Source organism: Tamandua tetradactyla, chromosome 3, assembly GCF_023851605.1.
Source record: "Tamandua tetradactyla isolate mTamTet1 chromosome 3, mTamTet1.pri, whole genome shotgun sequence".
NCBI lineage: Eukaryota > Metazoa > Chordata > Mammalia > Pilosa > Myrmecophagidae > Tamandua > Tamandua tetradactyla.
In genome coordinates this window covers 75,664,206-75,679,777 of record NC_135329.1, presented here as the reverse complement: position 1 = coordinate 75,679,777, position 15,572 = coordinate 75,664,206, and the positions used below count along the sequence as shown (strand labels likewise).

Here is a 15,572-nt window from a genome sequence, read left to right as displayed (position 1 = left end):
TTTTTATTAATTGAAGGCTGGTGAGAACTTTACATTGAGTAAGCCAATCATTGCACTTTTTCCAATAACATGTGCCCACTTTGTGTCTCTGTATAACACTTCAGTAATCTTCAAAATATTTCAAACCTTTTTTCCATTTTTACTATATGTGCTATGGTGATGATCCATGCTAAGTGATTTTGGGGTTACTATTGTAATTATATTGAAGTGTCACAAACTTCCCCCACATAAGAAGGCAAAATTATTCAACAATAGTTGTGTATCAATAAAGACATCAATGCCCAGTTTCAACCAGGCTTTCTTGCTAGAGCTAATGCAGATGATGACTTTAAGTGAAGTCAATGATTTATCATTCTGAAAATCCTAAGGATCTTAAGAATTATCCCAAATCAACCCTAACTGTGCTCTATAAATGGGACAACTGTTTACAGCATGGCTTAATTATATTGAACCCAGTGTTTTGGCCTAATACACAGCAAAGAGATTCCCTTCAAATTATTACTGGCTATTGACAAGACACCTGGTCACCAAAGAACTCTGGTGGAGATGTGCAATGAAACTTACATTGTTTTGATGCCTGCTAATGCAGCATCCTTTGTGCAAGCCATGAATCAAGGAGAAATTTTGATTTTCAAGCCTTACTATTTAAGAAATACATTTTTTAAGGCTACAGTTGGCAAAGATATCAATTCCTCTGATACATTTGGACAAAGTAAATTGAAGACCTTCTGAAAAGCAGTCACCATTCTAGATGTCATTAAGAACATTTGTGATTCATGGAAGAATGTCAAAATATCAACATTGACAGGAATTTGGAAAAAGATTCCAGGCCTTATTAATGACTTTGTGGGATTCATGACAGAGCAGAGGCAGAAACTATATTTAGGGTGGAAATAGCAAGAGGACTAGATTTAGAAGTGGAGCCTGAAGATGTGAAGAGCTGTTGCAATCTCATGATAAAACTTTAAGAGATCAGGAGTTGCATCATACTAATGACAAACAAGCAATTTCTTGAGATAGAATCTAATTCTGATGAAGATGCTGTAGGTATTGTTGATATGAAGGCAAAATATTTAGACTATTACTTAAGATTTTGTAATAACACAGCAGCAGGTTTTGAGATGATTGACTTCAGTTTTGAAAGAAATTGTAATATGTGTAAAATACCATTGAAGAGTATCACATGCTGAAGAGAAACCTTTTGAGGAAAGAAAGAGACAACTTACATGGTAAGCCTCATTGTTGTCTTTTTAAAAGAAATTGGCACAGCTGAACATACCTTAGTAACCACTACCCCTATTTGTCAGCAGCCATCAACATTGAAGCAAGACCAAAGAACAGCAAAAGTATTAGATTGAATTCAAATGAGACACATCTTATATTATTCAGCTACAAAAAGACATACCTGGGACAATTTGGACACACTAGAGAGTATGTTACTATATGAATAATAATTATTTGTAGTTTTGGCTCTTATAATGTCAAAAGTCATTTAGTCCAACACCCAAAGAAAGCTTAACTTCATTCTACACTGATCTTAGTAATAAATACACTAGGGGCACAGCATGGGAATGAAAATGAACTGCACCTTATATTAACTTTAATTGTCATTGTGTCATCTGAAACCATACCTTTTACAATGCATTTTTTATCTCCATATTTGTCAGTGTATAAATGGAAGGATTCAGCATGGGGACAATCACCGCATACAACACAGAGATTTCCTTGTCCTTGATCCCACTCTCCACAGGTAACACATAAGATATACTCACCTGGCACAAAACAAACAAAGCTAAACTTTCATGTGACAGCTACAGGTTGAGAAGGCTTTGTGTCACCCTGCAGAATAGCTTGTGCTAAGATCATACAGTATGAGTATGTAAGAAGTCATCAGCATAGGAAAAATTAAAGACCCTGACATCCCTGAATTGACAATAACAAAGATATTAGCCACTACAATATCTCTGAATATCAGTTTCTAAAGAGGTTTCACATCATGCATGTAGTGATGATCTGTTTAGGACTATAGTAGGATATATTGAGGACCATGGCCAGTGCAGCAATACAGTGTCAAAAACTCACAGCCCAGACCATGACAGTTAGCATGCTACACCTTTGCCCATTCGCAGTGAACATGTAGTGTGGGGGCTTGACAATGGCAACATAGTGGTCAAAAGCCACGGACAGCCAGATTAATATTTCCACACTACCCAGCAAGTGGAAAGAAAATATTTGGGTTAAATGGTTGTTATAGGAAATGATTTTTCTCTGAAGCAAAGTCTCTAATTAGCCACAGGACCAAAATAGAGGTGGAGGGGTCCTTGAGGGAGAAGTGACAGAGAAAGTAGTACATGGGCTGTTTGTTTAGATGGTTGCAGGTGATTGGATGCAAGATGATGAAGTTCCCCATTAAGACTGCCAAGGAACAGATCAAAAAGAAGAACCTATTTAGTTATTCTTCCACAGCTCCAAGAAGACAAATCCAGGGACACTGTTATGATTTTTCCATGAGGTTAATGTGAGTTCAAAATATACACTGCAAATTGAAAAATTATGCTGGTCATACTGGATTTATTACAATTCTTAACCATTTAAAATATTTCCAAATTAGGGCATTTTTATCATGTTAAATTACATTTAATGGGATCATAATTTAATTCTACTATTTTATAAATGTTTTACATGTATTAAATCCTACCACCATGCAAGAGTAAGTGTTATTCTCCTATACTCATTTCATATATGTAACATTAGAGGTATAGGAAGGCTCAACTAATTACACCAAATAATTCAGTTATATAGCAGTAGATCTGCAATTTGAACCAGTATTTGGATGCCAGATTCCATGCTTTTCTCAGATATTCTATCCTATCTGTAGACCAAATGGACCCAGTTGTTTTTCATCTCTGTGAAATAAATGGGGTCTTTTCCATCTCTGTAACGTACTACTCATAACATATAAGCAACACTTTCCCCTTTTCTATGCTACATACAATTTATTTGGAGTGCCCAAAGAGCCCTAGAATTCTACATATCCACTGAATCTAAATATTTATTCTTGATATTTATAAACAAGGCTTTTAATAATATCTGAGAAATAACTTGAGTTATTTACTAAAATTTCAATGAATACTTCTGGTCATAATTGGTTGAAGTTCAAAGTGTGGATTGGGAATTAGCACCAGAAAATGCTAGATCTCTTAATACAGGAACATGGGATGTTATTAAATGAGAACCTCACCCTTGTCCTAATTCTGTGAAAGGTGCAATTTTCAGGCTGCTGTTAGAAACAAATTAGGAAGTATATTTTGGTGCCTTTGTTGCCATTTTGAATGAATTAATAAAATGAAATAATGATCTGTTTATTTGAATATATATTTAGAAGACTGCAGACTTACAGATGTAGCATATCTGGGAGAATGGGGCATCACTGTAACATCACTTTTACTCATATCGAAATGTCCTCTTCAGTAGGCTTGTGCCCTAATAGATTGTATGGAAAATTGCAAATATATGCAGGATTTTGGAGGCAATTTTCAGTTTACATTTTTTGTAACTCTCATAAAAAGTTTTTTCTAAAATTTCCTCTTTCCTTGTAAATTAAATCTTTAGAGAAAGGTTCTATTAAGAATTCTTTGCAAACATGTTTCAATTACATTTGGCAAGAAGAGAAATGATTGAAGTAAAAGAAAAAAACTGAAAAAGAAAGGAGGAAATTGAAGAAGGAAAAAGACTGTTGAGAAGCGGGAATTATGACTAAATTCATGAGAGGCTAGGTGCAGTGTGAATGAAAACTTTTTTCAAGAGTGAGAATAAATGAATGTCAACATTGCAAGATGTTAAAAATGTGTGGTACACAGGAAAAAGTACAACCAATTTAATCTAGGGTCTATAGTCAACAGTGGACATTGTTATATGCCTCCAATGAATGTACCAAAGGTATTATGCCAAAACTAAATGTCAAAAAGTAGGGGGCATTGGGCAGAGTATGGATTCTTTACAGAAGAAAAGGAGATGTCTTCATATAGATTATTTTGTTGAAGGCATGTCTATTTACTTAGGTTGGATTGTACCATGTGTGAATAAAATTGCTTAAAAATAAGCAGAGAGAAATAAGTGTTAGAGGAAATTTGGAGAAAAAGATGTTTTTATTCAGGCTTGCCCTCTGGAGGGCAGTGTGGTGGTTCCACAGAAATCTAAGGGCAAGATTGACATATGATCTTGGCAATCCCATTGCTAGGTATATACCTGTAGAAACTGAGAGTTGAGGACATGAATGGATATTTGCACACTGATGTTTATGGCAGCAGTGTTCATGATTTTCAATGTTGTATGTGGTCTAAGATTACAATGACTGAGGAATGGAAGGGGAACTGTAATGTTTACATACAAAGGATTACTGAGTGGCTGCAAGAAGGAGTGAGCTTATGAGAAATGTAACTAGGTGACAGAACTGTAGGAACAGTATATTGATTGAAATATCAGAAGCAAAAAGACAAATATTATGATGCCTCATTCACAGGAACTAACTATACTGATCAAACTCAGATAATTGAATTTGAGAGCATGGGTTATCAGGTTGGTGCCTTTTGTAAAGATTCCTAGATTGTAAGCTGTTACAGAAGTCACATATATTTAGTAGTTGTAACTGGTATTTCTTAATTCTGAGCAACTGAGCTATTTGTCTATAACCTACTTGTTCCCTGGAACTTTGGGTATTTATGTGACACCTGAGACTCAGTGTTAGAGCATTGAAGCATGAAAGTCACCATTATCCCATGTGGAAATTGCCAAAAAAGCTGAAAACTGGTCAGAGCTCATCTAGAAATATAAATGAAGCTGATCTGTATAGGACTAAGATAAGCAAGAATACTGGGTAAGGGTTCATATGGCCCATATATTTAAACTTTAAGTTTGTCCAACACCAAAGGGAGAGTTGTTTATTGTTCTAGTTTGCTAGCTGCCAGAATGCCACACACTAGAAACAGAATGGCTTTTAAAAGGGAAATTTAGTAAGTTGCTACTTTACAGTTCTAAGACCAAGAAAATGCGCCAATTAAAATGAGGCAACAGAAATGTCCAATCTAAGGCATCCAGGGAAAGATACCTTGGTTCAAGAAGGCCGATGAAGTTCAGGGTTTCTCTCTCAAGTGAGAAGGCACATGATGAATAAAGCCACAGTTTCTCTCTTAGCTGGAAGAACACGACACCATCTGCTAGCTTTCTCTCCTGGCTTCCATTTCCATGAAGCTCCCCTGGAGGTGTTTTCCTTCTTTATCTCCAAACATCACTGGCTCCTGGACTCTCTGTTTCCTGGTGCTGCAGTATTCTCTGCTCTCTCTGAATCTCCTTTCTCCAAAATGTTTCCCCTTTTATAAGACTCCAGAAACTTATCAAGACCCACCCAAATGGGTGAAGACATGTCATCACATAATCCAGTTTAACAACCACTCTTGATTTAATCACAATCCAGGGAGATCATCTACTTATAGTTTCAAACATATAGTATTGAATAGGGATTATTCTGCCTTTATGAAATGGGATTTAGTTTAAAACATCGCTTTTCTAGGGGACATACATCATTTCCAACCAGCACATTTATTTTGTACAAAATTTATATTTTTGGTAGTCAGTTTACATGAACATAATAATTATATGGAATCTTGAACAGGGTGTGAAATCTTGTTTGTTCGTACAGGTTAGTGTGATTCCCTGATATATCCCATAATAATTGAGGCAGTAACTGGGGGACTGGGAAGAAAGGAGGAAATATTATATTTCCTCTTCTGGGGAATTCCTATTATTCTTGCAAACAATGGGGACAACAAATTCAATAGGCTGAACCCTCATTCTTGGGGCTTGCTCATATGAAGCCAATTCCTGCACAAAAGAAGCTAATTATTGTTAATTATTCCTAAGACTCACCCCAAGAAAGCCTCTTTTGTTGCTGAGACATGGCCTTTCTCTTGAAGACAACTTTTACAGTTGAACTCAGTGTCCTTCTCCCTACATGGGATGAATCCCAAGGGTGCAAATCTCCCTGGCAATGTGGGACTTGACTTTCTGGGATGAGCCAGAACTCAGTATCATAGGAATGAGAAAACCTTCCTGACAAAAATGGGGAAGAGATAAATGAGAAAAAAAATAAAATTTCAATGCCTAAGAGACTTCAAACAGTTAGGAGACTATTCTGGAGGTTATTCTTATGCATTATATAGATATTCCATTTTAGTTTTTGGTGTATTGGAGGGGTTAAAGAGAAGTACCTGAAACAGTTGAACTGTTTTCTATGAGCATTGATAATTGAAAGTGATTGTGTAACTATAAAATTTTTATAATGTGACAGTGTGATTGTGAAAACTTTGTGCCTGATGCTCCTTTTATCCTGAGAATAAAATGAGTAGAAAAAAATTAAGGATAAAAAATAAATATACAATGGGGGGTGATGAATAAAAATTGGGTAGATTGAAATACTGGTGATAAATGAGAGGGAGGGCAGGCATATGGGATATGTGAGTCCTTTTTTCTTACATTTATTTCTTTTTCTGGAGTGATGCAAACGTTCTAAAAGTAACTATGGTGAAGAATACACAACTATGTGATGAAACTGTGAGCCACTGTATGATGTTGTTGGACTGTATATGTGTGGAGATTACTCAAAAAATATGTTTTTTTAAATATTAAGAAATTTTTAAATACAAATTGGCTCACATGATCAAGGAACTAGGTAAGTCTGAATTCCATAAAGCAAGTTGCAAGTTGGAAGCTCTGATGACAATAATGCTGAATTCTCCAGGTGAAGCTGGCTGCTGAAGTAAAGATAGAAATTCTTTCTAACTGCTTAAATTCTCAGTTCTCGCTTTAAGGTCTCTAACTGATCAGATCAGGAGACTCCTGTCACTGATGAAGGCAATCTCCTTTGTTCTTTGTAGATGTAGACAGTTCTATATGCAACCAATTAACTAATGATTTAAATCCCGCTACTAAATACCCTCTCAGTAACAATCATGCCAGGGCTTGCTTGATCAAACAACTTGATGTTATAACTTAGCCAAGTTGACGCATGAAATTAACTGTCACAGATGTGTTTTCTGACTGCCCTTCAAATTGCTTCACATGGATACTGCTTTTTCTATTTGTCTACTTGTCAGTTCACCTCTGAATTGTGGAATCTCTCTTATGCTACATGGCTTTTTTCATTTTTTTATAAATTTTTTTTTATTAATTAACGGAAAAAAGAAATTAACCCAACATTTAGAAATCATACCATTCTACATATGCAATCAGTAATTCTTAACATCATCACATAGATGCATGATCATCGTTTCTTAGTACATTTGCATCGGTTTAGAAGAACTAGCAACACATCTGAAAAAGATATAGAATGTTAATATAGAGAAAAAAAATAAAAGTAATAATAGTAAGAACAGAACAAAACAAAACAAAACAAAAACCTATAGTTCGGATGCAACTTCATTCAGTGTTTTAACATGATTACTTTACAATTAGGTATTATTGTGCTGTCCATTTTTGAGTTTTTGTATTTAGTCCTGTTGCAAAGTCTGTATCCCATCAGCTCCAATTACCCATTATCTTAACCTATTTCTAACTCCTGCTGAACTCTGTAACCAATGACATATTCCAAGTTTATTCTCGAATGTCGATTCACATCATTGGGAACATACAGTATTTGTCTTTTAGTTTTTGGCTAGACTCACTCAGCATAATGTTCTCCAGGTCCATCCATGTTATTACATGCTTCATAAGTTTATCCTGTCATAAAGCTGCATAATATTCCATCGTACGTATATACCACAGTTTGTTTAGCCACTCGTCTGTTGATGGACATTTTGGCTGTTTCCATCTCTTTGCAATTGTAAATAATGCTGCTATAAACATTGGTGTGCAAATGTCTGTTTGAGTTTTTGCCCTTAATTCCTTTGAGTAGATTCCCAGCAATGGTATTGCTGGGTTGTATGGCAATTCTATATTCAGCTTTTTGAGGAACCGCCAAACTGCCTTCCACAGTGGTTGCACCATTTGACATTCCCACCAACAGTGGACAAGTGTGCCTCTTTCACCGCATCCTCTCCAGCACTTGTCATTTTCTGTTTTGTTGATAATGGCCATTCTGGCGGGTGTGAGATGATATCTCATTGTGGTTTTGATTTGCATTTCTCTAATGGCCAGGGACATTGAGCATCTCTTCATGTGCCTTTTGGCCATTTGTATTTCCTCCTCTGATAGGTGTCTATTCAAGTCTTTTTCCCATTTTGTAATTGGGTTGGCTGTCTTTTTGTTGTTGAGTTGAACAATCTCTTTATAAATTCTGGATACTAGACCTTTATCTGATATGTCATTTCTAAATATTGCTTCCCATTGTGTAGGCTGTCTTTCTACTTTCTTGATGAAGTTCTTTGACGCACAAAAGTGTTTAATTTTGAGGAGTTCCTATTTATTCATTTCCTTCTTCAGTGCTCTTGCTTTAGGTTTCAGGTCCATAAAACCAACTCCAGTTGTAAGATTCATAAGATATCTCCCTACATTTTCCTCTAACTGTCTTATGGTCTTAGACCTAATGTTTAGATCTTTGATCCATTTTGAGTTAACTTTTGTATAGGGTGTGAGATATGGGTCTTCTTTCATTCTTTTGCATATGGATATCCAGTTCTCTAGGCACCATTTATTGACAAGACTGTTCTGTCCCAGGTGAGTTGGCTTGACTGCCTTATCAAAGATCAAATGTCCATAGATGAGAGGGTCTATATCTGAGCACTCTATTCGATTCCATTGGTCGATATATCTATCTTTATGCCAATACCATGCTGTTTTGACCACTGTGGCTTCATAATATGCCTTAAAGTCAGGCAGCATGAGACCTCCAGCTTCGTTTTTTTTCCTCAAGATGTTTTTAGCAATTTGGGGCACCCTGCCCTTCCAGATAAATTTGCTTATTGGTTTTTCTATTTCTGAAAAATAAGTTGTTGGGATTTTGATTGTTATTGCATTGAATCTGTAAATCAATTTAGGTAGGATTGACATCTTAACTATATTTAGTCTTCCAATCCATGAACATGGTATGCCCTTCCATCTATTTAGGTCTTCTGTGATTCCTTTTAGCAGTTTTTTGTAGTTTCCTTTATATAGGTTTTTTTGTCTCTTTAGTTAAATTTATTCCTAGGTATTTTATTCTTTTAGTTACAATTGTAAATGGGATTTGTTTCTTGATTTCCCCCTCCACTTGTTCATTGCTAGTGTAGAGAAATGCTACAGATTTTTGAATGTTGATCTTGTAACCTGCTACATTGCTGTACTCATTTATTAGCTCTAGTAGTTTTGTTGTGGATTTTTCTGGGTTTTCGACATAGAGTATCATATCGTCTGCAAACAGTGATAGTTTTACTTCTTCCTTTCCAATTTTGATGCCTTGTATTTCTTTTTCTTGTCTAATTGCTCTGGCTAGAACCTCCAACACAATGTTGAATAATAGTGGTGATAGTGGACATCCTTGTCTTGTTCCTGATCTTAGGGGGAAAGTTTTCAATTTTTCCCCATTGAGGATGATATTAGCTGTGGGTTTTTCATATATTCCCTCTATCATTTTAAGGAAGTTCCCTTGTATTCCTATCCTTTGAAGTGTTTTCAACAGGAAAAGATGTTGAATCTTGTCAAATGCCTTCTCTGCATCAATTGAGATGATCATGTGATTTTTCTGCTTTGATTTGTTGATATGGTGTATTACATTAATTGATTTTCTTATGTTGAACCATCCTTGCATACCTGGGATGAATCCTACTTGGTCATGATGTATAATTCTTTGAATGTGTTGTTGGATACGATTTGCTAGAATTTTATTGAGAATTTTTGCATCTATATTCATTAGAGAGATTGGTCTGTAGTTTTTTTTTTGTAATATCTTTGCCTGGCTTCAGTATGAGGGTGATGTTGGCTTCATAGAATGAATTAGGCAGTTTTCCCTCCACTTAGATTTTTTTGAAGAGTTTGAGGAGAGTTGGTACTAATTCTTTCTGGAATGTTTGATAGAATTCAGATGTGAAGCCGTCTTGCCCTGGACTTTTCTTTTTAGGAAGCTTTTGAATGACTAATTCAATTTCTTTACTTGTGATTGGTTTGTTGAGGTCGTCTATGTCTTCTTGAGTCAAAGTTGGTTGTTCATGTCTTTCCAGGATCCCGTCCATTTCCTCTAAATTGTTGTATTTATTAGCATAAAGTTGTTCATAGTATCCTGTTATTACCTCCTTTATTTCTGTGAGATCAATAGTTATGTCTCCTCTTCCATTTCTGATCTTATTTATTTGCATCCTCTCTCTTCTTCTTTTTGTCAATCTTGCTAAGGGCCCATCAATCTTATTGATTTTCTCGTAGAACAAACTTCTGGCCTTATTGATTTTCTCTATTGTTTTCATGTTTTCAATTTCATTTATTTCTGCTCTAATCTTTGTTATTTCTTTCCTTTTGCTTGCTTTGGGATTAGTTTGCTGTTCTTTCTCCAGTTCTTCCAAGTGGACAGTTAATTCCTGCATTTTTGCCTTTTCTTCTTTTCTGATATAGGCATTTAGGGCAATAAATTTCCCTCTTAGCACTGCCTTTGCTGCGTCCCATAAGTTTTGATATGTTGTGTTTTCATTTTCATTCGCCTCGAGGTATTTGCTAATTTCTCTAACAGTTTCTTCTTTGACCCACTCGTTGTTTAGGGGTGTGTTGTGGAGCCTCCATGTATTTGTGAATTTTCTGGCACTCCACCTATTATTGATTTCCAACTTCATTCCTTTATGATATGTGAAAGTGTTGTGTATGATTTCAATCTTTTTAAATTTGTTAAGACTTGCTTTGTGACTCAGCATATGGTCTATCTTTGAGAATGATCCATGAGCACTTGAGAAAAAGTTGTATCCTGCTGTTGTGGGATGTAATGTCCTATAAATGTCTGTTAAGTCTAGCTCATTTATAGTAATATTCAGATTCTCTATTTCTTTATTGATCTTCTGTCTAGATGTTCTGTCCATTGATGAGAGTGGTGAATTGAAGTCTCCAACTATTATGGTGTATGAGTCTATTTCCCTTTTCAGTGTTTGCAGTGTACTCCTCACGTATTTTGGTGCATTCTGGTTCAGTGCATAAATATTTATGATTGTTATGTCTTCTTGTTTAATTGTTCCTTATATTAGTAGATACTGTCCTTCTTTGTCTCTTTTAACTGTTTTACATTTGAAGTCTAATTTGTTGGATATTAGTATAGCCACTCCTGCTCTTTTCTGGTTGTTATTTGCATGAAATATCTTTTCCCAACCTTTCACTTTCAACCTATGTTTATCTTTGGGTCTAAGGTGTGTTTCCTGTAGACAGCATATAGAAGGATCCTTTTTTATTAATCCATTCTGCCAGTCTGTGTCTTTTGATTGGGGAATTCAGTCCATTAACATTTAGTGTTATTGCTGTTTGAGTAATACTTTCCTCTAACATTTTGCCTTTTGTATTATATATATCATATTTGATTTTCCTTCTTTCTACACTCTTCTCCATACCTCTCTCTTCTGTCTTTTTGTATCTGACTCTAGTTCTCCCTTTAGTATTTCTTGCAGAGCTTGTCTCTTGGTCACAAATTCTCTCAGTGACTTTTTGTCTGAGAATGTTTTAATTTCTCCCTCATTTTTGAAGGACACTTTTGCTGGATATAGAATTCTTGGTTGGCAGTTTTTCTCTTTTAGTAATTTAAATATATCATCCCACTGTCTTCTTGCCTCCATGATTTCTGCTGAGAAATCTACACATAGTCTTATTGGGTTTCCCTTGTATGTGATGGATTGTTTTTCTCTTGCTGCTTTCAAGATCCTCTCTTTCTCTTTGACCTCTGACATTCTTACTAATAAGTGTCTTGGAGAACGCCCATTTGGATCTATTCTCTTTGGGGTGCCCTGCACTTCTTGGATCTGTAATTTTAAGTCTTTCATAAGAGTTGGGAAATTTTCATTGCTAATTTCTTCCATTAGTTTTTCTCCTCCTTTTCCCTTCTCTTCTCCTTCTGGGACACCCACAACACGTATATTTGTGTGCTTCATATCATCATTCAATTCCCTGAGCTCCTGCTCAAAATTTTCCATTCTTTTCCCTATAGTTTCTTTTTCTTTTTGGATTTCAGATGTTCCATCCTCCAGTTCACTAATTCTAACCTCTGTCTCTTGAAATCTACCATTGTAGGTTTCCATTGTTTTTTTCATCTCTTCTACTGTATCTTTCATTCTCATAAGTTCTGTGACTTGTTTTTTCGGACTTTCCATTTCTTCTTTTTGTTCATTCCTTGCCTTCTTCATGTCCTCCCTCAATTTATTGATTTGGTTTTTGAAGAGGTTTTCCATTTCTGTTCGTATATTCAGCATTAGTTGTCTCAGCTCCTCTATCTCATTTGAACTATTGGCTTGTTCCTTTGACTGTACCATATCTTCAACTTTCCTGGTTTGATTTGTTATTTTTTGTTGGTGTCTGGACATTTAATTACCTTAATTAGTTTATTCTGGAGATTGCTTTCACTTATCTTACCTAGGGTTTTCTTGATAGATGAGTTTGTTGTCTATCTGTTCATTGACCTTCAGTTCAGCTTTTTCTGGGCCTCTAGCTTAAGTTTTGTTTAACAGAGGGTTAATTTTCAGTTCTCATTTTCTTGTTTCTTGTCCTGTTTGTAAGGTGCCTTTTCCCTCCCTACCCTTGGGAGGGTCTGCATAGGTGTTACAGACTCCAGTCAGATTTTCCCAGACTAAGCTGGCCTCCTTTCAGGGGTAAGGGATCACCTGCATCAGTTTTCCCTGAGTGTGAGACCCAGCAGGTTGAAAGACTTTCCTGTGAAGTCTCTGGGCTCTGTTTTTCTTATCCTGCCCAGTATGTAGCACTTGTCTGTCTGCGGGTCTCACCAGAAAAATATGTTGTGGCTCCTTTAACTTTGGAAGGCTCTCCCTGCGCTGTGGAGACTTGCAGCTGGTCCAGCTGGTCCAGACTGGGGCACGCTTAGTGTCTGTTCTCTGTCGTTGCTCCGGGAGCTGCTCTGTATTGTTTCTGGTTATGAAGTAGTTTGCTCTGGAGACGAACTAAAAAGCGTGCACCTTACCAAGCTGCTATCTTGGCCCCCTCCTTGTAAATAAAACTTTTTAAATAACTTAAAAAGTCAGATAGACTGTCTCTTCTGAATCCTCCTTAAAAGCCTTCTGATGGTTAGATTAAGCAACAGTTATTGCAAAAGACACTCAGCTTAGCTGATTACAAATGCAATCAGCTATGGATGCAGTCAATGTAATCATGATTTAAGCCCATGAAATGTCCTCATAGCAACAAACAGGCGAGTTTTTACCTGCAGATGACCAGGCATCTGCAGGTAAGAAGGAAATGAGTGGTTGTTCATGGTAAAATGCTTGACCATGTGGTTGTTCAATGGTAGAATATTTGACATCCATGTGGGAGGACTGGATTAATTCCTGAACCATGCACCCCACAAAAGAAGAAAAAGACTAAAAAAGTAACTAGACTAAACTCTCCACTTTTTAATATCAGTGTGAATTCAAGTATATGAATGTTGTAGTTTGGATTATATTCTAATACTGTGCTATTTGTTTTGTTGCTCATATTTTAACAGCTTTGGCCATTGAAGAACTCTTTCAGTTGGCACCTGTGTCCCATTGATATATCCTCAATGCTGTTTGCCATTATTTTTGTGTGTTGTGTATGTGTGTGCTGTTATTTTCCTTTTTATAGGTTTTTTTTCCTCCTTTGCTGTATGGTGGGGACATAATTCATTATTTTTCCATGTGAGTATCCCATTATTGCATCCCATTTTGTTGAATATTTTTGCTGTTGTTTTTTGTTTGTTTGTTTTTTGGAGGGGAAGGGCATGGACTGGAAATTGAACCTGGGTCTCCGACGTAGCAGGAGAGAATTCTACTACTATACTGTACCTGCACTCCCTGTAGGGGCCTTTCAGCTTTTTTATTAGTCCTTTCTTCCTTTATTGAATATGCTTCAGTTAATTTTGTACATTACTTTGCTGAAGAAATATAATGAAGCTAATTTCCCAGACATCTTTTTCTCTTTTTTTGGACAATGATATTAAAAACCAAAATCTCATCACTGTATGACCATATATTTTTATTCTCATCAAGAAATGTTATTTAGGTCCCAAGTAACACCTTCAATTGCCAAAATAAGCCACCTATTTCCCTTAAAATAAAAAGACAGATTGAAGATTAAGCTCTTTCTCAAATCTGGGTCATGTTACTTATTCGGGAAAGAAAGGATGCTTTAGTGAATGACTTCCCCAGATTCAGATATTTTTGCACCATTCATATTGACTATTCTTCCAGGAAAGTCCATAAAGACACACTTTCCACTTAAAATCTTAGGTGGTGGCAGATTTCAGAAAGTGTGGGGTATAACTGGCAATATCTGAGCATGTGTTCTAGGAGGTAGATGAGAAATTTATGCCTCTTTGTAAATTCACAGAAATATTGTTTTCCAGAAATAATCAGAGCACTTTAGAAGCACTTTTTCTTCTTCTCTGAGTCAGTTGTTTCAAAATTATTTTTGGAAAAAAAGAGGGCACCTGACTATCATTAAAACTTTATAAAAGCTGATAAGATTTTACTGGGAAATTTATTAATTGGATTTTTAAATACATGTAATACTTGAAGAAAGTCAATCTGTTCAATTCCTTGATAAATATCTAATACATACAAAGTGCTATGGAAGGATACAAAGTATACAGACTCTCTAGGAGTCTTTTAATATATAAAGTGAGGAGGGATAAAACTATATGTGTCATGGTCAGGTTCTTGTGTCAGTTTGGTCAGGTAGTGGTGCCTGGTCATCTGCAGGTAAGAACTGTCCTGTGTGTTGCTATGAGGACATTTCATGGGCTTAAATCATGATTACATTGACTGCAGTCATAGCTGATTGCATTTGTAATCAGCTAAGGGGAGTGTCTTTTGCAATAAGTGATGCTTAATCTAACCATCAGAAGGCTTTTAAGGAGGCTTCAGAAGAGATAGTCCTCTGCCTGCTTCAGCCAGTGAACTTCTCTGTGGAGTTCACCTAGACACTTCACCAGAGTCATCAGCTTCAGAGCCTGCTCTTTGGATTTCAATACCTATTGTTTTCCAACTAGCCTCTCCTGAGGGTTCATTGAGGAAATTCATTGGAGTTATCAGCTTGTAGCCTGCCCTACAGACCTTAGACCCTTACATTCCCATGGCTGCCAAGTCAGGCCCTGCTGCAAATTCATTGTGGATCTTCATTGGAGTTACCACCTTGTGGCCAGCCCTGTACATAGGACTCTACATTCGCATGGTTATATAAGACACTTTAATAAATTCTATATTTATGGATATCTCCTGCTGATTCATTTTCTCTAGAAAACCCTAGCTAATACAGCTTGGTGACAGAAGTGTTTATTAAGAAACAGAATCTTAAAAATGGGTTTTATGATTGATTTTCTACTCTGGCTGGACTCAAATGCACTAAGGACTCTGGTTCCCATAATGAAAATGACATTGCCAATTCATAGGGTGAGT

The 15,572-nt window shown here is 36.2% G+C and overlaps 1 pseudogene; it reads right to left on the bottom strand.

Moving 5' to 3' along the window:
- Positions 1-1,607: 1,607 nt before the first annotated feature.
- LOC143675644 (olfactory receptor 4P4-like) lies at positions 1,608-15,329 on the bottom strand (annotated as a pseudogene).
- Positions 15,330-15,572: the final 243 nt, after the last annotated feature.